A 27,721-nucleotide genomic window follows, 5' to 3' on the forward strand; every position below is an offset into this window, starting at 1 on the left:
GTCAACACAACCATGTCTAGTAGAGCATTTGTGTTGCTAGTGTCAACACAACCATTAGAAGAGCATTTGAGTTGCTAGTGTCAACACAACCATGTCTAGTAGAGCATTTGTGTTGCTAGTGTCAACACAACCATTAGAAGAGCATTTGAGTTGCTAGTGTCAGCACAACCATGTCTAGTAGAGCATTTGTGTTGCTAGTGTCAACACAACCGTGTCTGGTAGAGCATTTGAGTTGCTAGTGTCAACACAACCATGTCTAGTAGAGCATTTGAGTTGCTAGTGTCAGCACAACCATGTGTAGTAGAGCATTTGTGTTGCTAATGTCAACACGACTATGTGTAGTAGAGCATTTGAGTTGCTAGTGTCAACACACTCATGTTAAGTAGAGCATTTGAGTTGCTAGTGTCAACACAACCATTAGAAGAGCATTTGAGTTGCTAGTGTCAACACAACCATGTTTAGTAGAGCATTTGCGTTGCTAGTGTCAACACAGTCATGTCTAGTAGAGCATTTGAGTTGCTAGTGTCAACACAATCATGTCTAGTAGAGCATTTGAGTTGCTAGTGTCAACACAACCATGTGTAGCAGAGCATTTGAGTTGCTAGTGTCAACACAATCATGTCTTGTAGAGCATTTGAGTTGCTAGTGTCAACACACCCATGTGTAGCAGAGCATTTGAGTTGCTAGTGTCAACACAACCGTGTCTGGTAGAGCATTTGAGTTGCTAGTGTCAACACAACCGTGTCTGGTAGAGCATTTGAGTTGCTAGTATCAACACAGTCATGTCTAGTAGAGCATTAGAGTAGCTAGTGTCAACACAACCGTGTCTGGTAGAGCATTTGAGTTGCTAGTGTCAACACAACTATGTCTAGTAGAGCATTTGAGTTGCTAGTGTCAACACACCCATGTGTAGTAGAGCATTTGAGTTGCTAGTGTCAACACAACCGTGTCTGGTAGAGCATTTGAGTTGCTAGTGTCAACACAATCATGTGTAGTAGAGCATTTGAGTTGCTAGTGTCAACACAACCATGTCTAGTAGAGCATTTGAGTTGCTAGTGTCAACACAACCGTGTCTGGTAGAGCATTTGAGTTGCTAGTGTCAACATAACCATGTCTAGTAGAGCATTTGAGTTGCTTGTGTCAACACAACCATGTGTAGTAGAGCATTTGAGTTGCTAGTGTCAACACAACCATGTGTAGTAGAGCATTTGAGTTGCTAGTGTCAACACAATCATGTCTGGTAGAGCATTTGAGTTGCTAGTGTCAACACAACCATGTCTAGTAGAGCATTTGAGTTGCTAGTGTCAACACAATCATGTCTGGTAGAGCATTTGAGTTGCTTGTGTCAACACAACCATGTCTAGTAGAGCATTTGAGTTGCTAGTGTCAACACAACCGTGTCTGGTAGAGCATTTGAGTTGCTAGTGTCAACATAACCATGTCTAGTAGAGCATTTGAGTTGCTTGTGTCAACACAACCATGTGTAGTAGAGCATTTGAGTTGCTAGTGTCAACACAACCATGTGTAGTAGAGCATTTGAGTTGCTAGTGTCAACACAATCATGTCTGGTAGAGCATTTGAGTTGCTAGTGTCAACACAATCATGTCTGGTAGAGCATTTGAGTTGCTAGGTCAACACAACCATGCCTAGTAGAGCATTTGTGTTGCTAGTGTCAACACAATCATGTCTAGTAGAGCATTTAAGTTGCTAGTGTCAGCACACCCAAGTCTAGTAGAGCATTTGAGTTGCTAGTGTCAACACAATCATGTCTAGTAGAGCATTTGTGTTGCTAGTGTCAACACAGCCATGTCTAGTAGAGCATTTGAGTTGCTAGTGTCAACATAACCATGTCTAGTAGAGCATTTGAGTTGCTAGTGTCAACACAATCATGTCTAGTAGAGCATTTAAGTTGCTAGTGTCAGCACACCCAAGTCTAGTAGAGCATTTGAGTTGCTAGTGTCAACACAATCATGTCTAGTAGAGCATTTGTGTTGCTAGTGTCAACACAGCCATGTCTAGTAGAGCATTTGAGTTGCTAGTGTCAACATAACCATGTCTAGTAGAGCATTTGAGTTGCTAGTGTCAACACAATCATGTCTAGTAGAGCATTTGAGTTGCTAGTGTCAACACAATCATGTCTAGTAGAGCATTTGAGTTGCTAGTGTCAACACAATCATGTCTAGTAGAGCATTTGAGTTGCTAGTGTCAACACAATCATGTCTAGTAGAGCATTTGTGTTGCTAGTGTCAACACAACCATGTCTAGTAGAGCATTTGAGTTGCTAGAGGCTACACAACCATTAGTAGAGCATTTGAGTTGCTAGTGTTAACACACCCAATGTATAGGTGTACTTGAGTTGCTTGTGACACCCATGTTTTGAGTTGCTTCTAACGACGCTCATGTGATGAGTGTTGGCCCATAACAACACACCGTGTTTTGAGTGTTTTAGTTGCTAGTTGCTAGTGACAACCTCCATCATTTGAGTTGCTACTGACAACATCTATTGAGTTGCCAGTGAAGCATACCGAATTTCGAGTATTTGAGTTGCTAGTAACAACATACAATGTTTTGAGTTGCTAGAAACAACATACCAAGTTTTGAGTATTTGAGTTGCTAATAACAACATACCATGTTTTGAGTATTTGAGTTGCTAGTAACAACGTACCATGTTTTGAGTATTTGAGTTGCTAGTAACACAACACGATGTTTTTATTATTTGAGTTGCTAGTCACAACATACCATGTTTTTATTATTTGAGTTGCTAGTCACAACATACCATGTTTTGAGTATTTGAGTTGCTAGTCACAACATTACATGTTTTGAGTTGCTAGTAACACAACACACCATGTTTTGATTATTTGAGTTGCTAGTCACAACATACCATGTTTTGAGTGTGTTGCTAGTCACAACGCACCATGTTTTGAGTTGCTAGCAACACAACACCATGTTTTGAGTATTTGAGTTGCTAGTAACACACCGTGTTGTGAGTATTTGAGTTGCTAGTCACAACGCACCATGTTTTGAGTTGCTAGTAACACAACACCATGTGTTGAGGATTTGAATTGCTAGTCTTAGCTGCATGGCTTGTGTGCATCAAGTGTACTTCCAGAAATCGGATTGTAAGATCTTTCTCTGTATATATATATATATATATATATATATATATATATATATATATATATATATATATATATATATATATATACATTATGAGCTTGTAGAGTGTCGTGTGGGTGTACTGTGTACTCTCCTTATGTTTGATCATCTGGTACCTACCTGCCACGTTCTCTGGGGACCCACCTCCCATGTTCTCTGGGGACCCACCTATCACGTTCTCTGGGGACCCACCTCCCATGTTCTCTGGGGACCCACCTATCACGTTCTCTGGGGACCCACCTCCCACGTTCTCTGGGGACCCACCTCCCACGTTCTCTGGGGACCCACCTCCCATGTTCTCTGGGGACCCACCTATCACGTTCTCTGGGGACCCACCTATCACGTTCTCTGGGGACCCACCTATCACGTTCTCTGGGGACCCACCTATCACGTTCTCTGGTACCTACCTGCCACGTTGTCTGGGGACCCAGCCCCGACGTTGTCTGGGGACCCACCTATCACCTTGTCTGGGGACCCAGCCCCGACGTTGTCTGGGGACCCACCTATCACCTTGTCTGGGGACCCAGCCCCGACGTTGTCTGGGGACCCACCTATCACCTTGTCTGGGGACCCAGCCCCGACGTTGTCTGGGGACCCACCTATCACCTTGTCTGGGGACCCAGCCCCGACGTTGTCTGGGGACCCACCTATCACCTTGTCTGGGGACCTACCTCCTAAGTTGTCTGGGGACCCACCTATCACCTTGTCTGGGGACCTACCTCCTAAGTTGTCTGGGGATCCCACCTGTCACGTTCTCTGGGGACCATCTAGCGCGTTGTTTGGGGACCGCCATTTTGTAGTATAACACCTGAGTTGGGGACACTAGGGTGGGACACTATGGTGTAGTATAACACCTGGGGTGGGGACACTAGGGTGTTGTATAACACCTGGGGTGGGGACACTAGGGAGAAGTATAACACCTGAGTTGGGGACACTAAGGTGTAGTATAACCTGAGTTGGGGACACTAGGGTGTAGTATAACACCTGAGTTAGGGACACTAGGGTGTATTATAACACCTGGAGTGAGGACACTAGGTTGTAGTATAACACCTGAGGTGGGGACACTAGGGTGTAGTATAACACGAGGTGGGGACACTCGGGAGTAGTATAACACCTGAGGTGTGGACACGAGGTGTAGTATAACACGTGAGGTGGGGACACTAGGTATAGTATAACACGTGAGGTGGGGACACTAGGGTGTAGTATAACACCTGAGATGGGGGATACTTGGGTGTAGTATAACATGTGAGGTGGGGACACTAGGGTGTAGTATAACAGTTGAGGTGGGGACACTAGGGTGTAGTATAACACGTGAGGTAGGGACTCTAGGGTGTAGTATAACACCTGAGGTGGGGACACTAGGTGTAGTATAACACCTGAGATGGGGGATACTTGGGTGTAGTATAACATGTGAGGTGGGGACACTAGGGTGTAGTATAACAGTTGAGGTGGGGACACTAGGGTGTAGTATAACACGTGAGGTAGGGACTCTAGGGTGTAGTATAACACCTGAGGTGGGGACACTAGGTGTAGTATAACACCTATAACACCTGAGGTGGGGACACTAGGGTGTAGTATAACACGTGAGGTGGGGACACTAGGTGTAGTATAACACGTGAGGTGGGGACACTAGGTGTAGTAAAACACCTGAGGTGGGGACACTAGGTGCAGTATAACACCTGAGGTGGGGACACTAGGGTGTAGTATAACACGTGAGGTGGGGACTCTAGATGTAGTTTTACACCTGAGGTGGGGACACTAGGGTGTAGTATAACACCTGAGATGGGGACACTAGGTTGTAGTATAACACCTGAGGTGGGGACACTAGGTGTAGTATAACACCTGAGTTGGGGACACTCGGTGTAGTATAACACCTGAGGTGGGGACATCAGGGTGTAGTATAACACGTGAGGTGGGGACACTAGGTGTAGTATAACACCTGAGTTGGGGACACTAGGGTGTAGTATAACACCTGTGGTGAGGACACTAGGGTGTAGTATAACACCTGAGTTGGGGACACTAGGGTATAGTATAACACGAGGTGGGAACATTAGGGTGTAGTATAACATGTGAGGTGGGGACACTAGGGTGTAGTATAACACGTGATGTGGGGACACTAGGGTGTAGTATTAACACCTGAGGTGGGGACACTAGGGTGTAGTATAACACCTGAGGTGGGGACACTAGGGTGTAGTATAACACCTGAGGGGGACACTAGGGTGTAGTATAACACCTGAGGTGGGGACACTAGGGTGTAGTATAACACCTGAGGTGGGGACACTAGGGTGTAGTATAACACGTGAGGTGGGGACACTAGGGTGTAGTATACACCTTAGGTGGGGACACTAGGGTGTAGTATAACACCTGAGTTAGGGATACTAGGGTGTAGTATAACACCTGAGGTGGGGACACAAGGGTGTCGTATAACACGTGAGGTGGGGACACTAGGGTGTAGTATAACGCCTGAGTTGTGGACACTAGGGTGTAGTATAACACGTGAGGTGGGGACACTAGGGTGTAGTATAACACGTGAGGTGGGGATACTAGGGTGTAGTATAACACCTGAGGTGGGGACACTAGGGTGTAGTATAACACGTGAGTTGGGGACACTAAGGTGTAGTATAACACGTGAGGTGTAGACACTAGGGTATAGTATACACCTGAGGTGGGGACACTAGGGTGTAGTATAACACGTGAGGTGGGGACACTAGGGGGTAGTATAACACCTGAGTTGGGGACACTAGGGTGTAGTATAACACGTGAGGTGGGGACACTAGGGTGTAGTGTAACACCTGAGGTGGGGACACTAGAGGTGTAGTATAACACCTGAGGTGTAGACACTAGGGTCTAGTGTAACACCTGAGGTGGGGACACTAGGGTGTAGTATAACACCTGAGGTGGGGACACTAGGGTGTAGTATAACCTGAGTTGGGGACACTAGGGTGTAGTATAACACGTGAGGTGGGGACACTAGGGTGTAGTGTAACACCTGAGGTGGGGACACTAGAGGTGTAGTATAACACCTGAGGTGTAGACACTAGGGTCTAGTGTAACACCTGAGTTGGGGACACTAGGGTGTAGTATAACACGTGAGGTGGGGACACTAGGGTGTAGTATAACACGTGAGGTGGAGACACTAGGGTGTAGTATAACACCTGAGTTGGGGACACTAGGGTGTAGTATAACACCTGAGATGGAGACACAAGTTTGTGTGTGTGTGTGTGTGTGTAACTTGAGGGCAGACAATCATATTCCAGGTTCTAGATTTGTGTTACATTACACTAAAAACAAATTCATCAATATATCTTTGTGTTGTTTTTTCGACTATATGTTTGTCACTTACGAAATTCACCGTTGTTTGTATTGACGTATTTGTAATAACGGGGGCCACCATGACGTCATTCGATGTGAGCGTTTCTGTAACACTGTGTGATGGCGAGGCTGGACTATAATTTTTATTTCCCCAGTCCGCCATTATGGTACAATGTTAGGAAATTATTGAAAATAATTGATCTATTTATGTCCTGGGTCGTGTGTGTGTGTGTGTGTGTGTATGTGTGTGTGTGTGTGTGTGTGTGTGTGTGTGTGTGTGTGTGTGTGTAATAACACAATATTTATTGATTTCAGTCATTGATATATATATAATGGCACACATAAACAGCTGGTTATTCACGTAGCTAACTAATACTTTATATTAACCATTTAATATAATGGCGGATCTGAGCCTTAATCTTATATAATCTGGGCTTACATTGCTTACGGCCAAGTTAAGTTGGTAATTAACTCCCATTAATTATGTCAGTGGAGGCCCCTTACTCCACACGGAGGGCTATAGTGGTTACAATAATGGTTTACTTAAAAAATGGCGATGACTTGGGCTTTGAGGGAAGGATTAATCCAGTATAGACGCGAGGTTCAGTGGCGCGCCGACAGATGTCGCCCCTCAATACATTCATGTATTTCACTTGAAAAACGATGTTTTCCCCTCGTAAAACCCTCTCCTCTCATTGGCTATTCCTTGCTTAAGATTTAGTTATGCCTTTATTCAATGAATTTGCGTGAAATTTGGATGAAATTCATTAAAAAAAGGAAGACAAATATGGGTCATTGTTTGGCGCCCTGCTGGAGCCCTCCGTCAGTAGTTCAGGGTTGAGTCATCGAGAACACTGAGGGTCGTCTCGTCTCGTCGTTGACCACATTAATGGCGGTTTCTCTGTTTCAGGGTCGTAAGGGACACAGCGGCTTCCCTGGTTTCCCGGTCGGTGGGCTTACTGTCATGGGCTTTTAGGGGGTCAATATTAACCTTGTTAACACCCGAATTCCTTTCCTCTTCTCTGTAACATAACACGGTTAATGGCGGCGGGTTTACCCTGGCATCAACACGTCTTTATTATGACACATTTGTTAGTCAAAATGATACGTTGTCTCATGATTAAGTCACTGTAACATTCCTAACAATGGTTTGGTTTATGTCTTAATTACTCTTTTTAGTGTAATTATTACTATCTTGTTTCTATGTAGACAAGGAAGATTTTTTTTTCATTTTTTATGTTGGTTGAGAAGGCATGGGTAATTGAGGCCTTGATTAAGGCCATTCCATTAACACTATATATATATATATATATATATATATATATATATATATATATATATATATATATATATATATATATATATATATAGAGCGACCAATCCCAAAGTCTGGATGAACAGCTGGGTTGACTGTGAACCGACTGCCGCAACCAGGATTCGAACCCATACGTTCGACCTTGGGCGGCCCGTGGATGGAACGCTAAGAGCCACATAATTAATTTCCATACGTAAACAATAATTCTAAATTATCATTAAGGAAAATTCCACATCCATAGCTTGTGTTTACTGTGTTGCAGGTGTGACACCAGCCATGGTTTGTGAGGGCCATTAAAAACATGACATGATTGCGCTTTCGTATATTGATACAAGTTAATTTCTGACGTCTGGGATGGTAGTTTTCGTCATAGTTTCCTCGAATGGGTCATTAAGACACATGGACCACCAGTCTCTCTATATATATTTGGTCAAGAAGAAATGGTTCTTGGATAAAAGACATCTGGTTGGTAATGAATTGAGATCATGTGTTTAAAATGGAAGCATTTTACGTTGTTTGACATATACGTAAAGGAAGGAAGCCATCATGGCGCCCATGTCCTCGTTTAACCATATCCTTGACTACGAAAAGAAAATGATTTAGATAAACATAACGAATCAAGTGAATGTTTGGTTGTAAGATGTGTTCATGTTGAATGTTACAGCGAACACGTCCAACACTGTGGTTATGTTAGGCCATGTTGGCAAAACTATGGCAATACAACATGAACTAAATGAATTTAACCTTCGTTAATCATGTACAACATGAACCAAATAGATTTAACCTTCGTTAATCATGTACAACATGAACCAAATAGATTTAACCTTCGTTAATCATGTACAACATGAACCTAATAGATTTAACCTCCATTAATCATGTACAACATGAACCAAATAGATTTAACCTCCGTTGATTATGAATATTCATGTAGATGCATCTTCACCTAGAGAACAAGCTAAGACCATTAGGTTAATTTAGGTTGAATATGTTAAACGAGTTAAGGTTTCTAGGTAAAGCCTTCTCAAGTCAGGATGTTAAGTTAAAATTGCATCTAAAACAAGTCGAGTTAGGTTAGGTTAGATTAGGTTAGGTTAGATTAGGTTAGATTAGGTTAGATTAGGTTAGGTTAGGTTAGGTTAGATTAGGTTAGGTTAGATTAGGTTAGGTTAGGTTAGATATGTTAAACCAGCTAAGGTCACTTCATTAAGCTAGTCTGTAAGACGAGTTAACATCACATTATAATGTTAGGTTAGGTTAGGTTAGATATGTTAAACCAGCTAAGGTCACTTCACTAAGCTAGTCTGTAAGACGAGTTAACATCACATTATAATGTTAGGTTAGGTTAGGTTAGATATGTTAAACCAGCTAAAGTCACTTCACTAAGCTAGTCTGTAAGACGAGTTAACATCACATTATAATGTTAGGTTAGGTTAGGTTAGATATGTTAAACCAGCTAAGGTCACTTCACTAAGCTAGTCTGTAAGACGAGTTAACATCACATTATAATGTTAGGTTAGGTTAGGTTAGATATGTTAAACCAGCTAAGGTCACTTCACTAAGCTAGTCTGTAAGACGAGTTAACATCACATTATAATGTTAGGTTAGGTTAGGTTAGATATGTTAAACCAGCTAAGGTCACTTCACTAAGCTAGTCTGTAAGACGAGTTAACATCACATTATAATGTTAGGTTAGGTTAGGTTAGATATGTTAAACCAGCTAAGGTCACTTCACTAAGCTAGTCTGTAAGACGAGTTAACATCACATTATAATGTTAGGTTAGGTTAGGTTAGATATGTTAAACCAGCTAAGGTCACTTCACTAAGCTAGTCTGTAAGACGAGTTAACATCACATTATAATGTTAGGTTAGGTTAGGTTAGATATGTTAAACCAGCTAAGGTCACTTCACTAAGCTAGTCTGTAAGACGAGTTAACATCACATTATAATGTTAGGTTAGGTTAGGTTAGATATGTTAAACCAGCTAAGGTCACTTCATTAAGCTAGTCTGTAAGACGAGTTAACATCACATTATAATGTTAGGTTAGGTTAGGTTAGATATGTTAAACCAGCTAAGGTCACTTCACTAAGCTAGTCTGTAAGACGAGTTAACATCACATTATAATGTTAGGTTAGGTTAGGTTAGATATGTTAAACCAGCTAAGGTCACTTCATTAAGCTAGTCTGTAAGACGAGTTAACATCACATTATAATGTTAGGTTAGGTTAGGTTAGATATGTTAAACCAGCTAAGGTCACTTCACTAAGCTAGTCTGTAAGACGAGTTAACATCACATTATAATGTTAGGTTAGGTTAGGTTAGATATGTTAAACCAGCTAAAGTCACTTCACTAAGCTAGTCTGTAAGACGAGTTAACATCACATTATAATGTTAGGTTAGGTTAGATATGTTAAACCAGCTAAGGTCACTTCACTAAGCTAGTCTGTAAGACGAGTTAACATCACATTATAATGTTAGGTTAGGTTAGGTTAGATATGTTAAACCAGCTAAGGTCACTTCATTAAGCTAGTCTGTAAGACGAGTTAACATCACATTATAATGTTAGGTTAGGTTAGGTTAGATATGTTAAACCAGCTAAGGTCACTTCATTAAGCTAGTCTGTAAGACGAGTTAACATCACATTATAATGTTAGGTTAGGTTAGGTTAGATATGTTAAACCAGCTAAGGTCACTTCACTAAGCTAGTCTGTAAGACGAGTTAACATTACATTATAATGTTAGGTTAGGTTAGGTTAGATATGTTAAACCAGCTAAGGTCACTTCACTAAGCTAGTCTGTAAGACGAGTTAACATCACATTATAATGTTAGGTTAGGTTAGGTTAGATATGTTAAACCAGCTAAGGTCACTTCACTAAGCTAGTCTGTAAGACGAGTTAACATCACATTATAATGTTAGGTTAGGTTAGGTTAGATATGTTAAACCAGCTAAGGTCACTTCATTAAGTTAGTCTGTAAGACGAGTTAACATCACATTATAATGTTAGGTTAGGTTAGGTTAGATATGTTAAACCAGCTAAGGTCACTTCACTAAGCTAGTCTGTAAGACGAGTTAACATCACATTATAATGTTAGGTTAGGTTAGGTTAGATATGTTAAACCAGCTAAGGTCACTTCATTAAGCTAGTCTGTAAGACGAGTTAACATCACATTATAATGTTAGGTTAGGTTAGGTTAGATATGTTAAACCAGCTAAGGTCACTTCACTAAGCTAGTCTGTAAGACGAGTTAACATCACATTATAATGTTAGGTTAGGTTAGGTTAGATATGTTAAACCAGCTAAGGTCACTTCACTAAGCTAGTCTGTAAGACGAGTTAACATCACATTATAATGTTAGGTTAGGTTAGGTTAGATATGTTAAACCAGCTAAGGTCACTTCACTAAGCTAGTCTGTAAGACGAGTTAACATCACATTATAATGTTAGGTTAGGTTAGGTTAGATATGTTAAACCAGCTAAGGTCACTTCATTAAGCTAGTCTGTAAGACGAGTTAACATCACATTATAATATTAGGTTAGGTTAGGTTAGATATGTTAAACCAGCTAAGGTCACTTCACTAAGCTAGTCTGTAAGACGAGTTAACATCACATTATAATGTTAGGTTAGGTTAGGTTAGATATGTTAAACCAGCTAAGGTCACTTCATTAAGCTAGTCTGTAAGACGAGTTAACATCACATTATAATGTTAGGTTAGGTTAGGTTAGATATGTTAAACCAGCTAAGGTCACTTCACTAAGCTAGTCTGTAAGACGAGTTAACATCACATTATAATGTTAGGTTAGGTTAGGTTAGGTTAGGTTAGATATGTTAAACCAGCTAAGGTCACTTCATTAAGCTAGTCTGTAAGACGAGTTAACATCACATTATAATGTTAGGTTAGGTTAGGTTAGATATGTTAAACCAGCTAAGGTCACTTCATTAAGCTAGTCTGTAAGACGAGTTAACATCACATTATAATGTTAGGTTAGGTTAGGTTAGATATGTTAAACCAGCTAAAGTCACTTCACTAAGCTAGTCTGTAAGACGAGTTAACATCACATTATAATGTTAGGTTAGGTTAGGTTAGATATGTTAAACCAGCTAAGGTCACTTCACTAAGCTAGTCTGTAAGACGAGTTAACATCACATTATAATGTTAGGTTAGGTTAGGTTAGATATGTTAAACCAGCTAAGGTCACTTCACTAAGCTAGTCTGTAAGACGAGTTAACATCACATTATAATGTTAGGTTAGGTTAGGTTAGGTTAGGTTAGGTTAGGTTAGGTTAGATATGTTAAACCAGCTAAGGTCACTTCATTAAGCTAGTCTGTAAGACGAGTTAACATCACATTATAATGTTAGGGTGAATCTAAAACAGGCTTTATTAGGTTGACTTTGTTAAATACACCGAGGTTATTGGGTTATATTAGGTTGACTTTGTTAAATACACCGAGGTTATTGGGTTATATTAGGTTGACTTTGTTAAATACACCGAGGTTATTGGGTTATATTAGGTTGACTTTGTTAAATACACCGAGGTTATTGGGTTATATTAGGTTGACTTTGTTAAATACACCGAGGTTATTGGGTTATATTAGGTTGACTTTGTTAAATACACCGAGGTTATTGGGTTAGGTTAGGTTGAATTTATGAAACAGGCCGAGATGACAAGCTTAGGTTAAATTATTGTAACATTAATTATAAGTTAATGAAGAGGCACAGGGAAAACATGGCTCAACCAAGATTATGTGGGTTGAAGGAAAAGATTGTGAGCATTCATCAGTGGGTGTTGGTGGACCTGCTTCATGAAGGAAGGAAGGCCATATGAAAGAAAAGGAAAGACCAATGAAGGAAGGAAGGCCATATGAAAGAAAAGACCAAAGAAGGAAGGAAGGAAGGAAGGAAGGAAGGCCATATGAAAGAAAAAGAAAGATCAAAGAAGGAAGGAAGGAAGGAAGGCCATATGAAAGAAAAGGAAAGACCAAAGAAGGAAGGAAGGAAGGCCATATGAAAGAAAAAGAAAGACCAAAGAAGGAAGGAAGGAAGGAAGGCCATATGAAAGAAAAGGAAAGACCAAAGAAGAAGGAAGGAAGGAAGGCCATATGAAAGAAAAGGAAAGACCAAAGAAGGAAGGAAGGAAGGCCATATGAAAGAAAAGGAAAGACCAAAGAAGGAAGGAAGGAAGGAAGGCCATATGAAAGAAAAGGAAAGACCAAAGAAAGGAAGCCATAGGACCCAAAGAAGGAAGATCATTCCACAACTTAGTTGGTTCAGGGAAGAAGAAGACATCATGATGGAAGATCCTCGAGTGGTGGGTCTACCCACACAAACTGTGGGAAGCAGCTGCATAACGCCATACTCGGGGCGAGGAGGAAGACCACCCATGTGTGGACCATACTCGGGTGAGGAGGAAGACCACCCATGTGTGGACCATACTCGGGGCGAGGAGGAAGACCACCCATGTGTGGACCATACTCGGGGCGAGGAGGAAGACCACCCATGTGTGGACCATAATCGGGGTGAGGAAGACCACCCATGTCTGGACCATACTCGGGGCGAGGAGGAAGACCACCCATGTGTGGGCCATACTCGGGGCGAGGAGGAAGACCACCCATGTGTGGACCATACTCGGGGCGAGGAGGAAGACCACCCATGTGTGGACCATACTCGGGGCGAGGAGGAAGACCACCCATGTGTGGGCCATACTCGGGGCGAGGAAGAAGACCACCCATGTGTGGACCATACTCGGGGCGAGGAGGAAGACCACCCATGTGTGGACCATACTCGGGTGAGGAGGAAGACCACCCATGTGTGGACCATACTCGGGGCGAGGAGGAAGACCACCCATGTGTGGACCATACTCGGGGCGAGGAGGAAGACCACCCATGTGTGGACCATACTCGGGGCGAGGAGGAAGACCACCCATGTGTGGACCATACTCGGGGCGAGGAGGAAGACCACCCATGTGTGGACCATACTCGGGGTGAGGAAGACCACCCATGTGTGGACCATACTCGGGGCGAGGAGGAAGACCACCCATGTGTGGACCATACTCGGGGCGAGGAGGAAGACCACAAATGTGTGGACCATACTCGGGTCGAGGAAGAAGACCACCCATGTGTGGGCCATACTCGGGGTGAGGAAGACCACCCATGTGTGGGCCATACTCGGGGCGAGGAGGAAGACCACCCATGTGTGGGCCATACTCGGGGCGAGGAGGAAGACCACCCATGTGTGGACCATACTCGGGGTGAGGAGGAAGACCACCCATGTGTGGGCCATACTCGTGGCGAGGAAGAAGACCACCCATGTGTGGACCATACTCGGGGTGAGGAAGAAGACCACCCATGTGTGGGCCATACTCGGGGCGAGGAGGAAGACCACCCATGTGTGGACCATACTCGGGGTGAGGAAGAAGACCACCCATGTGTGGGCCATACTCGGGGTGAGGAAGAAGACCACCCATGTGTGGGCCATACTCGGGGTGAGGAAGACCACCCATGTGTGGGCCATACTCGGGGCGAGGAGGAAGACCACCCATGTGTGGGCCATACTCGTGGCGAGGAAGAAGACCACCCATGTGTGGACCATACTCGGGGCGAGGAAGAAGACCACCCATGTGTGGGCCATACTCGGGGTGAGGAAGACCACCCATGTGTGGACCATACTCGGGGCGAGGAGGAAGACCACCCATGTGTGGGCCATACTCGGGGCGAGGAAGAAGACCACCCATGTGTGGACCATACTCGGGGCGAGGAGGAAGACCACCCATGTGTGGACCGTACTCGGGTCAAGGAAGACCATCCATGTGTGGGCCATACTCGGGGTGAGGAAGAAGACCACCCATGTGTGGGCCATACTCGGGGCGAGGAAGAAGACCACTCATGTGTGGGCCATACTCGGGGCGAGGAGGAAGACCACCCATGTGTGGACCATACTCGGGGCGAAGACCTTCTTAAAGGGGCAATGCATCTTTAGAAAACCGATGCAATTTCATCGATAATTTAACGTGATATTGAAGGTGGCGCCATTAGATAACTATATAAATGAATAAATAGAAAAAATAAACCTTTGGGTAGAAACCCACTCGTGTACCATCTGTCATGGCGCGAGACACAGTTAAGAAGACCCTCATTGTGTTTTCAACGAGGTTTCACCATTAAAGGCACGTGTGTGTGTGTGTGTGTGTGTTTTAAACGCCCTCCACCATGTCCACCTTGGCTCCACAATAACTCCGGCGTAGGTTTCTTGAGCCACAATATCGAAGTGGATGTTCCTTTTTTTAATCGCCATGGCCTGGCAGGGTTGGTGACGGAGGTCATTTTGGCAGCGAAACGAAACCATTTGAATTTCAGCTTCAGCAGAAACCATTTCAGCTTCAGCAGAAACTATTTGAACTTCAGCTTCAGCAGAAACCATTTGAACTTCAGCTTCAGCAGAAACCATTTGAGCTTCAGCTTCAGCAGAAACTATTTCAGCTTCAGCAGAAACTATTTGAACTTCAGCTTCAGCAGAAACTATTTGAACTTCAGCTTCAGCAGAAACCATTTCAACTTCAGCTTCAGCAGAAACCATTTGAACTTCAACTTAAGCAGAAACCATTTGAAGTTCAGCTTCAGCAGAAACTATTTTAACTTCAGCTTCAGCAGAAACCATTTGAACTTCAGCTTCAGCAGAAACCATTTGAACTTCAGCTTCAGCAGAAACCATTTGAACTTCAGCTTCAGCAGAAACCATTTGAACTTCAGCTTCAGCAGAAACCATTTGAACTTCAGCTTCAGCAGAAACCACTTGAACTTCAGCTTCAGCAGAAACCACTTGAACTTCAGCTTCAGCAGAAACTATTTGAACTTGAGCTTCAGCAGAAATCATTTGAACTTCAGCTTCAGCAGAAACTATTTGAACTTGAGCTTCAGCAGAAATCATTTGAACTTCAGCTTCAGCAGAAAGCATTTGAACTTCAGCTGAACGAGTCCACCATTTCTGGTGTGGCCGATGGAATTTTCTGTCTTTACACGCTGAAAAAATTGACTTAAAAACATAAGGTCAAATTCGACCGATCATGGCCATCATAGGTTAAATTTAATTGTCATATTTATGGAAAACTATTGTATGTAATTCGTAATTCCACTTTATTTTTTTATTTATTTCTCCTCCAGACTTTTTCCTTTTGTTAGAGTTTAGACAAAGTTGAACAGCAGGCCAGCACCCACCATCTCCTTATTACATATCGTATATTACAATATAATGTTCTAACTCACGCTCAGCTCCTGTTCTAACTCACGCTCACCAACTGTTCTAACGCACGCTCACCAACTGTTCTAACTCACGCTCAGCTACTGTTCTAACTCACGCTCACCAACTGTTCTAACTCACGCTCACCAACTGTTCTAACTCACGCTCAGCTACTGTTCTAACTCACGCTCAGCTACTGTTCTAACTCACGCTCACCAACTGTTCTAACTCACGCTCACCAACTGTTCTAACTCACGCTCACCAACTAACTCACGCTCACCAACTGTTCTAACTCACGCTCACCAACTGTTCTAACTCACGCTCACCAACTGTTCTAACTCACGCTCAGCTACTGTTCTAACTCACGCTCACCAACTGTTCTAACTCACGCTCACCAACTGTTCTAACTCACGCTCAGCTACTGTTCTAACTCACGCTCAGCTACTGTTCTAACTCACGCTCACCAACTGTTCTAACTCACGCTCACCAACTGTTCTAACTCACGCTCACCAACTGTTCTAACTCACGCTCACCAACTGTTCTAACTCACGCTAAGCTACTGTTCTAACTCACGCTCAGCTACTGTTCTAACTCACGCTCACCAACTGTTCTAACCCACGCTCACCCACTGTTCTAACTCACGCTCACCAACTGTTCTAACTCACGCTAACCAACTGTTCTAACTCACGCTCAGCTACTGTTCTAACTCACGCTCACCAACTGTTCTAACTCACGCTCACCCACTGTTCTAACTCACGCTAACCAACTGTTCTAACTCACGCTCACCCACTGTTCTAACTCACGCTAACCAACTGTTCTAACTCACGCTCAGCTATTCTTCTAACCCACGCTCACCCACTGTTCTAGCTCACGCTCACCAACTGTTCTAACTCACGCTCACCAACTGTTCTAACTCACGCTCACACACTGTTCTAACTCACGCTCACCAACTGTTCTAACTCACGCTCAGCTACTGTTCTAACTCACGCTTACCAACTGTTCTAACTCACGCTCAGCTACTGTTCTAACTCACGCTCACCCACTGTTCTAACTCCCGCTCACCAACTGTTCTAACTCACGCTCACCCACTGTTCTAACCCACGCGCACCCACTGTTCTAACTCACGCTCACCAACTAACTCACGCTCAGCTACTGTTCTAACTCACGCTCACCAACTGTTCTAACTCACGCTCAGCTACTGTTCTAACTCACGCTCACCCACTGTTCTAACTCACGCTCACCAACTGTTCTAACTCACGCTCACCCAGTGTTCTAACTCACGCTAACCAACTGTTCTAACTCACGCTCAGCTACTGTTCTAACTCACGCTCACCAACTGTTCTAACTCACGCTCAGCTACTGTTCTAGCTCACGCTAACCAACTGTTCTAACTCACGCTCACCCACTGTTCTAACTCACGCTTACCAACTGTTCTAACTCACGCTCACCCACTGTTCTAACTCACGCTCAGCTACTCTTCTAACCCACGCTCACCCACTGTTCTAACTCACGCTCACCCACTGTTATTATGTTCTCTTAACATGACACAAACAATGCCAAACAAAATAACTCGTTATTTATGGCTGTTTGCGATGCGTGGCTAAACTGTTAAAATATGTCAGTGAAGATAAATAACGCAAGAAATGAATAACGCAAGAGATAAATAACGCAAGAAATAGATAACGCAAGAGATGAATAACGAAGAAAAAGATAACGCAAGAGATGAATAACGCAAGAAATAGATAACGCAAGAGATGAATAACGAAGAAAAAGATAACGCAAGAGATGAATAACGCAAGAAATAGATAACGCAAGAGATGAATAACGAAGAAAAAGATAACGCAAGAAATGAATAACGCAAGAGATAAATAACGCAAGAAATAGATAACGCAAGAGATGAATAACGAAGAAAAAGATAACGCAAGAGATGAATAACGCAAGAAATAGATAACGCAAGAGATGAATAACGAAGAAATAGATAACGCAAGAAATGAATAACGCAAGAGATAACGCAAGAAATAGATAACGCAAGAGATGAATAACGAAGAAATAGATAACGCAAGAGATAAATAACGCAAGAAATAGATAACGCAAGAGATGAATAACGAAGAAACAGATAACGCAAGAAATGAATAACGCAAGAGATAAATAACGCAAGAAATAAATAACGCAACTAATAAATAACGCAAGAAATAAGTAACGCAAGAAGTAAGGGTCAAATATGGATCGTCCTGGAGCAATTTACTGTTACCCAAGGGTTTTCCCAGAGTCTAGTGTTAATAACGCATGATTACAGCATTATTTTCATGTATTTCTGTATATTGGACGAGTTTATATTATTCCTCGTTGATTACGGTGTAGGTTGAGACTAATTAATGAAGCATACGTCTGCCAGAGAACAGTTAATTAAGCAGAAAGACATATTTATAACACTAAGTGAACTGCTTTTACATTTTTTCTTGGAAAGGAGATCAAGGTTGTGAGTTATTGACGAAACCAACTGTCCAAAGTTATCACCACCATTTTTAGCGTGCAATATTCAGGGCTGAAGATAGGACGACATTTCAGGACATTTCAGCATTTTGGTTTTTATTACTGGAATAAAGATTCGACATTTTTTTTTTATATGTAACATTTATGAACGTTCGTGTTGCCTTCCCTCGGGTTGGCTGGTTCGTGAAAATGTTGGTAACTTTGAATATATATATATATATATATATATATATATATATATATATATATATATATATATATATATATATATTCCTATGAGTCCACGGGGAAAATGAAACACGAAAAGTTCCCAAGTGCACTTTCGTGTAATAATCACATCATCAGGGGAGACACAAGAGAGAAATATAACAGTCAGTTTTGGACAATCACAAGTTTACCAAATGGCGTCCTAGCTTCGTCTCTTCGATGTATATCAACTGACTGTTATATTTCTCTCTTGTGTCTCCCCTGATGATGTGATTATGACACGAAAGTGCACTGGGGAACTTTTCGTGTTTCATTTTCCCCGTGGACTCATAGGAATATCTTGATATATATATATATATATATATATATATATATATATATATATATATATATATATATATATATATATATATATATATACTGCCTCAAAAAATTATTTCGGTTCTTAACACCTTAATTAGCGTCAGTCACACGTGAAAACTCGAGATGAAACCTGGCAATTGATAATAAGCCAGGACATGTTTGGACATTGAAGAAACTACTTCCCTGTCTAATTTTTTGGGGCTGGCGTCCTGCATTAACACAGTAGACATGAATAATCATTTTCTCGATCCACCACCACCTGTGCATACATGGGTCAGGCCAGCAACAGCAGCAGCAGGTGAGGCGTTCCAAGCAATTTGGAAACTGACACATGGCTGGTGTCCTCTCGCCTCTCTCTCTCTCTCTCTCTCTCTCTCTCTCTCTCTCTCTCTCTCTCTCTCTCTCTCTCTCTCTCTCTCTCTCTCTCTCTCTCTCTCTCGGCCTACCCGACCACGAGTCTTCTTGATCTCTCACTCGACCAGCCCATCTATCTTCTTGATCTCTCACTCGACCAGCTCATCTCTCACTCGACCAGCCCATCTATCTTCTTGATCTCTCACTCGACCAGTTCATCTATCTTCTTGATCTCTCACTCGACCAGCCCATCCATCTTGATCTCTCACTCGACCAGCCCATCTATCTTCTTGATCTCTCACTCGACCAGCCCATCCATCTTGATCTCTCACTCGACCAGCTCATCTATCTTCTTGATCTCTCACTCGACCAGCTCATCTGTCCTGATCTCTCACTCGACCAGCTCATCTGTCCTGATCTCTCACTCGACCAGCTCATCTATCTTGATCTCTCACTCGACCAGCTCATCTATCTTCTTGATCTCTCACTCGACCAGCTTACCTATCTTGATCTCTCACTCGACCAGCTCATCCATCTTGATCTCTCACTCGACCAGCCAATCTATCTTGATCTCTCACTCGACCAGCTCATCTATCTTGATCTCTCACTCGACCAGCTCATCTATCTTGATCTCCCACTCGACCAGCTCATCTATCTTCTTGATCTCTCACTCGACCAGCTCATATATCATCTTGATCTCTCACTCGACCAGCCCATCTATTTTGATGTCTCACTCGACCAGCTCGTCTATCTTGATCTCTCACTCGACCAGCTCATCTATCTTCTTGATCTCTCACTCGACCAGCTCATCTATCTTCTTGATCTCTCACTCGGACCAGCTCATCTATCTTGATCTCTAACTCGACCAGCTCATCTATCTTGATCTCTCACTCGACCAGCCCATCTATCTTGATCTCTCACTCGACCAGCTCATCTATCTTGATCTCTCACTCGACCAGCTCATCTATCTTCTTGATCTCTCACTCGACCAGCTCATCTATCTTGATCTCTAACTCGACCAGCCCATCTATCTTGATCTCTCACTCGACCAGCCCATCTATCTTGATCTCTCACTCGACCAGCCCATCTATCTTCTTGATCTCTCACTCGACCAGTCCATCCATCTTGATCTCTCACTCGACCAGCCCATCTATCTTCTTGATCTCTCGTTCGACCACCTCATCTATCTTGATCTCTCACTCGACCAGCCCATCCATTTTGATCTCACTCGACCAGCCCATCTATCTTCTTGATCTCTCACTCGACCAGCCCATCCATCTTGATCTCTCACTCGACCAGCCCATCTATCTTGATCTCTCACTCGACCAGCCCATCTATCTTCTTGATCTCTCACTCGACCAGCCCATCTATCTTCTTGATCTCTCACTCGACCAGCCCATCTATCTTGATCTCTCACTCGACCAGCCCATCTATCTTAATCTCTCACTCGACCAGCCCATCTATCTTGATCTCTCACTCGACCAGCCCATCTATCTTGATCTCTCACTCGACCAGCCCATCTATCTTGAGCTCTCACTCGACCAGCCCATCTATCTTGATCTCTCACTCGACCAGCCCATCCATCTTGAGCTCTCACTCGACCAGCCCATCTATCTTCTTGATCTCTCACTCGACCAGCTCATCTATCTTGATCTCTCACTCGACCAGCCCATCCATCTTGATCTCTCACTCGACCAGCCCATCCATCTTGATCTCTCACTCGACCAGCCCATCTGTCTTCTTGATCTCTCACTCGACCAGCCCATCTATCTTCTTGATCTCTCACTCGACCATCCCATCCATCTTGATCTCTCACTCGACCAGCCCATCTATCTTCTTGATCTCTCACTCGACCAGCCCATCCATCTTGATCTCTCACTCGACCAGCCCATCTATCTTCTTGATCTCTCACTCGACCAGCCCATCTATTTTGATCTCTCACTCGACCAGCCCATCTATCTTGATCTCTCACTTGACCAGCTCATCTATCTTGATCTCTCACTCGACCAGTCCATCTATCTTCTTGATCTCTCACTCGACCAGCCCATCCATCTTGATCTCTCACTCGACCACCTCATCTATCTTGATCTCTCACTCGACCAGCCCATCTATTTTGATCTCTCACTCGACCAGCCCATCTATCTTGATCTCTTACTTGACCAGCTCATCTATCTTGATCTCTCACTCGACCAGCCCATCTATCTTCTTGATCTCTCACTCGACCAGCCCATCCATCTTGATCTCTCACTCGACCAGCCCATCCATCTTGATCTCTCACTCGACCAGCCCATCTATCTTCTTGATCTCTCACTCGACCAGCCCATCCATCTTGATCTCTCACTCGACCAGCCCATCTATCTTCTTGATCTCTCATTCGACCAGCCCATCTATTTTGATCTCTCACTCGACCAGCCCATCTATCTTGATCTCTCACTTGACTAGCTCATCTATCTTGATCTCTCACTCGACCAGCTCATCTATCTTCTTGATCTCTCACTCGACCAGTTCATCTATCTTGATCTCTCACTCGACCACCTCATCTATCTTGATCTCTCACTCGACCAGCCCATCTATCTTGATCTCTCACTCGACCACCTCATCTATCTTGATCTCTCACTCGACCAGCCCATCCATCTTGATCTCTCACTCGACCAGCCCATCTATCTTGATCTCTCACTCGACCAGCCCATCTATCTTCTTGATCTCTCACTCGACCAGCCCATCTATCTTCTTGATCTCTCACTCGACCAGCCCATCCATCTTGATCTCTCACTCGACCAGCCCATCTAACTTCTTGATCTCTCACTCGACCACCTCATCTATCTTGATCTCTCACTCGACCAGCCCATCCATCTTGATCTCTCACTCGACCAGCCCATATATCTTCTTGATCTCTCACTCGACCAGCCCATCTATCTTGATCTCTCACTCGACCAGCCCATCTATCTTGATCTCTCACTCGACCAGCCCATCCATCTTGATCTCTCACTCGACCAGCCCATCTATCTTGATCTCTCACTCGACCAGCTCATCTATCTTGATCTCTCACTCGACCATCTCATCTATCATCTTGATCTCTCACTCGACCAGCTCATCTATCATCTTGATCTCTCACTCGACCAGCTCATCTATCATCTTGATCTCTCACTCGACCAGCCCATCTATCTTGAACTCTCGACCAGCCCGCCTGCCTTATCATACCCAAACAGCCCAGTTCTCGTGGTCTCTCACTCAACCAACACTCGAACTGCCTTATATTGCACTCGACCAGCCTACCTGGCTTGATATTTCACTCGACCATGATAACCCCCTTGTATTTTTTTTTCCATGGCCATATTCCCAACACGTCCTCACACACACACACACACACACACACACACACACACACATTGTATCTTCAATGAAAAATCTTCATTTATCACCATATTTTTATCGCATCCTTCTCGTACAATCCCTGTGTTGTGTTCTCCATCATGATGGCATCCATCTCACTTCTCTTACGTGTGTGTTTCATGCCATTTCCTTTCCATTTAACCCTGGGAAATGTACGCGTCTATCCCTCCCCATATTTGTGAACGCAGGTGGCCACTGTACGTGTGCCTAGCCTTCCCATGTCTTACAGACAGTTAACTTAGAGTCGTAGTCTACTACAGTTAACTTAGAGTCGTAGTCTACTACAGTTAACTTAGAGTCGTAGTTTACTACAGTTAACTTAGAGTCGTAGTTTACTACAGTTAACTTAGAGTCGTAGTCTACTACAGTTAACTTAGAGTCGTAGTCTACTACAGTTAACTTAGAGTCGTAGTCTACTACAGTTAACTTTGAGTCGTAGTCTACTACAGTTAACTTAGAGTCGTAGTCTACTACAGTTAACTTAGAGTCGTAGTCTACTACAGTTAACTTAGAGTCGTAGTCTACTACAGTTAACTTAGAGTCGCAGTCTACTACAGTTAACTTAGAGTCGTAGTCTACCACAGTTAACTTAGAGTCGTAGTCTACTACAGTTAACTTAGAGTCGTAGTCTACCACAGTTAACTTAGAGTCGTAGTCTACTACAGTTAACTTAGAGTCGTAGTCTACTACAGTTAACTTAGAGTCGTAGTCTACTACAGTTAACTTAGAGTCGTAGTCTACTACAGTTAACTTAGAGTCGTAGTCTACTACAGTTAACTTAGAGTCGTAGTCTACTACAGTAACTTCGTAGTCTACTATCCTTCCTAACTGTAGATTAGCTTTGCCCTCACCACTGTAAGGGTAGACAAGCCCTTCATAACTCGTACTGTAGCGTAGACTTCCTAGCTGTAGATGATCCAGCTCTTAGCTGTACGTTAGCTTACCCTCCCCAAACTGTAGATTAAGCAGGTTTTCCTTACTCTACATTGATAGATAAACTGATAGTTTAAAACCACACTAGCCTTCATTACCATCTGTGGATTAGCTAAACTTACTTCACAGTTTTACCGTATATAAAGTTGGTTTAATCTCCTCATCTGTGGATTAGCTAAACTTACTTCACAGTTTTACCCTATATAAAGTTGGTTTAATCTGCCCAGCTGTGGATTAGCTAAACTTACTTCACAGTTTTACCCTATATAAAGTTGATTTAATCTGCCCAGCTGTGGATTTGCTAAACCTTCACAGTTTTATCCTATATAAAGTTGGTTTAGTCTTCCCATCTGTGGATTAGCTAAACCTTCACAGTTTTACATAAAGTTGATTTAATCTCCCCATCTGTGGATTAGCTAAACCTTCACAGTTTTACCCTATATAAAGTTGGTTTAATCTCCCCATCTGTGGCTTAGCTAAACCTTCACAGTTTTACATAAAGTTGGTTTAATCTCCCCATCTGTGGCTTAGCTAAACCTTCCCAGTTTTACCCTATATAAAGTTGGTTTAATCTGCCCAGCTGTGGATTAGCTAAACTTACTTCACAGTTTTACCCTATATAAAGTTGGTTTAATCTGCCCGGCTGTGGATTAGCTAAACCTTCACAGTTTTACCCCATATAAAGTTTATTTTAATCTGCCCAGCTGTGGATTTGCTAAACCTTCACAGTTTTATCCTATATAAAGTTGGTTTAGTCTTCCCATCTGTGGATTAGCTAAACCTTCCCAGTTTTACCCTATATAAAGTTGGTTTAATCTCCCCATCTGTGGATTAGCTAAACCTTCCCAGTTTTACCCTATATAAAGTGTGTTTAATCTCCCCATCTGTGGATTAGCTAAACCTTCCCAGTTTTACCCTATATAAAGTTGGTTTAATCTCCCATTTGTGGATTAGCTAAACCTTCATAGTTTTACCCTATATAAAGTTGGTTTAATCTCCCATTTGTGGAATAGCTAAACCTTCACAGTTTTACCCTATATAAAGTTGGTTTAACCTCCCATTTGTGGATTAGCTAAACCTTCCCAGTTTTACCCTATATAAAGTTGGTTTAATCTCCCATTTGTGGATTAGCTAAACCTTCCCAGTTTTACCCTATATAAAGTTGGTTTAATCTTCCATTTGTGGATTAGCTAAACCTTCCCAGTTTTACCCTATATAAAGTTGGTTTAATCTCCCATTTGTGGATTAGCTAAACCTTCATAGTTTTACCCTATATAAAGTTGGTTTAATCTCCCATTTGTGGAATAGCTAAACCTTCACAGTTTTACCCTATATAAAGTTGGTTTAACCTCCCCATTTGTGCATTAGCTAAACCTTCACAGTTTTGACCCTAATATTGTCATAGTCATATACACCTACCATAGCTTTCTCAAATTAAGTTTAAGCTTGACATTAAAGCTTATCAGTAGTTTAGCTTTCACAAGTTTACATTAAACTGTCCATCACAAATGTAGACTACTAGACTGGCCCTCTCGACCATGTCATTGAGTCAAAGCTTCATGTCTTTAACCCACCATTCACACTTTGCTAACTACCCAAAGCTTGAAAAACTTGACGCCAAAAAAGCTTGAAAAACTTGACGCCACATTTACAAGTGGAGATGTCAAGCAGCTTATTTTTTTTCTTTTTTTTTACACCGTTTACAACTTAGTTCTGTGTAGCATTGAAAATTTAAGTTAGGTTACTAGCCTTTCACGAGAGTAAACTACGTAGCTTGCCTGTACAAGCAGTAAACTAGTGTTTACATCTGTAGATTAGACTAGGATGTGTATATAGAATACATTAGCGTAGCTTTCATACAGGTGACTAGCCAAGCTATAGATAACTTTAGCTGCCTTTCCAAATGTTGACTAGTCCAGCTGTAAGCTACATTAGCTAGAGCTATGAAAATGTTGACTACTCCACTTGTAAACTACATTAGCTGCAGCTATGAAAATGTTGACTAGTCCAGCTGTAAACTACATTAGCTTAGCTTTTGACTTCAAAACTGGTTTGCTGGCATAGTTCTAAACTAGCCATAATTATATTATGCACACTTTGAATTTAAACTGTGGAGTAGCGTAGCCCACTCTTGTACACTATTGAACCATAGCTGAACAAGTCTACATAATAACTATAGTTATAAGGCTGAATTCAGTTATGTGAGCTGTGGTAATTTCGTCTTAGCTGTCACAGTTTAAATGACGTTATCATTGTGTTAGCTGCCACTTCCCTCACTACCGAAGGTGTGTTAGCTGCCACTTCCCTCACTACCGTAGCTGTGTAAGCTACAACTTCCTCCCTCTCCATTTTGCTTCTCCCTCCCTCGGAACTGTGTTAGCTGCAGCTTCCCTCACTGCCGTAGCTGTGTTAGCTGACACTTCCCTCACTACCGTAGCTGTTTTAGCTGCCACTTCCTCCCTCTCCACTTTGCTTCCTCCCTCGGAGCTGTGTTAGCTGCCACTTCCTCCCTCTCCATTTTGCTTTCTTCCTCCCTCGGAGCTGTGTTAGCTGCCACTTCCTCCCTCTCCATTTTGCTTCCTCCCTCCCTCGGAGCTGTGTTAGCTGCCACTTCCTCCCTCTCCATTTTGCTTCCTCCCTCCCTCGGAGCTGTGTTAGCTGCCACTTCCTCCCTCTCCACTTTGCTTCCTCCCTCGGAGCTGTGTTAGCTGCCACTTCCTCCCTCTCCATTTTGCTTCTTCCTCCCCGTTTCATAATGCGAGGCGCCCCCCTTCATTAGGCGGGAGATTATGTAAGATGTCTTCATACTTGACAACGACACTTCATGTAATAGGGTAGCGTGTTGATGCCTTTGGCAACCCGTCGTCCAATTCCCGGCTAATATGGAGGAACAGCCAACTCGTGTTGCCTACATGGCCTCCCTCCCATCTGTTGCTCGTGTCTCATAGCCGGAGCTTCCGCCTCTGGAAGCTCGACCCATTGTCGAAATTTAAATAGATTCGCTGAAATGGATTTGGCGACTGTTAACACGAATTGGCTCGTTCAGCTAACATAGGGTTTAGCTGCTAATCATGGATTGCTTTCCTACAGAATCTTAAGGTAGGCCCCTAACACTCTTCTTTTTAACACGGGATCTTGAGCCTTATCTTCTAGTGCGACACGGGAGATATTCCACTTGACCTACGTGGTGGTTTGAGGTGATGGCGTTGCTTTCTGGAACTGTGCTGTAAGGGTGAAGCTGTGTTTCGCACATCCTGCCCACATAGTCCATATGTGCACGTGTCTGGTTGTAGGGAAACTCTTTAACTTTATGATGGGAAAATCGTTTTCGCCTTGACGTTGCTCTCTAAACCAGGGGTTCTTAACCCCCTCTCTCTCTCTCTCTCTCTCTCTCTCTCTCTCTCTCTCTCTCTCTCTCTCTCTCTCTCTCTCTCTCTCTCTCTCTCTCTAAACCAGAGGTTCTTAACCCTCTCTCTCTCTCTCTCTCTCTCTCTCTCTCTCTCTCTCTCTCTCTCTCTCTCTCTCTCTCTCTCTCCCCCAAAACCAGAGGTTCTTAACCTTCTCTCTCTCTCTCTCTCTCTCTCTCTCTCTCTCTCTCTCTCTCTCTCTCTCTCTCTCTCTCTCTCTCTCTCTAAACCAGGATCTATCTATCTCTCTCTTTCTCTCAAAACCAGGGGTTCTTAACCTTCTCTCTCTCTCTCTCTCTCTCTCTCTCTCTCTCTCTCTCTCTCTCTCTCTCTCTCTAAACCAGGATCTATCTATCTCTTTCTCTCAAAACCAGGGGTTCTTAACCTTCTCTCTCTCTCTCTCTCTCTCTCTCTCTCTCTCTCTCTCTCTCTCTCTCTCTCTCTCTCTCTCTCTCTCTCTCTCAAAACCAGGGGTTCTTAACCTTCTCAATGTATTTGGGCTACTTACCTGCTGTGTCTGTGGACCACCTTCAGCATATATCCAATATTATATATGT

The 27,721-nt window shown here is 43.0% G+C and overlaps 1 protein-coding gene across 1 annotated transcript in view; it reads left to right on the forward strand.

Annotated features, from left to right (window-relative positions):
- Window positions 1-27,721, forward strand: part of LOC139745698 (uncharacterized) — a 304,575-nt gene that overhangs the window by 13,111 nt on the left and 263,743 nt on the right. The gene's annotated exons all lie outside the window — the stretch shown is intronic.

This window comes from Panulirus ornatus, chromosome 62, assembly GCF_036320965.1.
Source record: "Panulirus ornatus isolate Po-2019 chromosome 62, ASM3632096v1, whole genome shotgun sequence".
Lineage (NCBI taxonomy): Eukaryota > Metazoa > Arthropoda > Malacostraca > Decapoda > Palinuridae > Panulirus > Panulirus ornatus.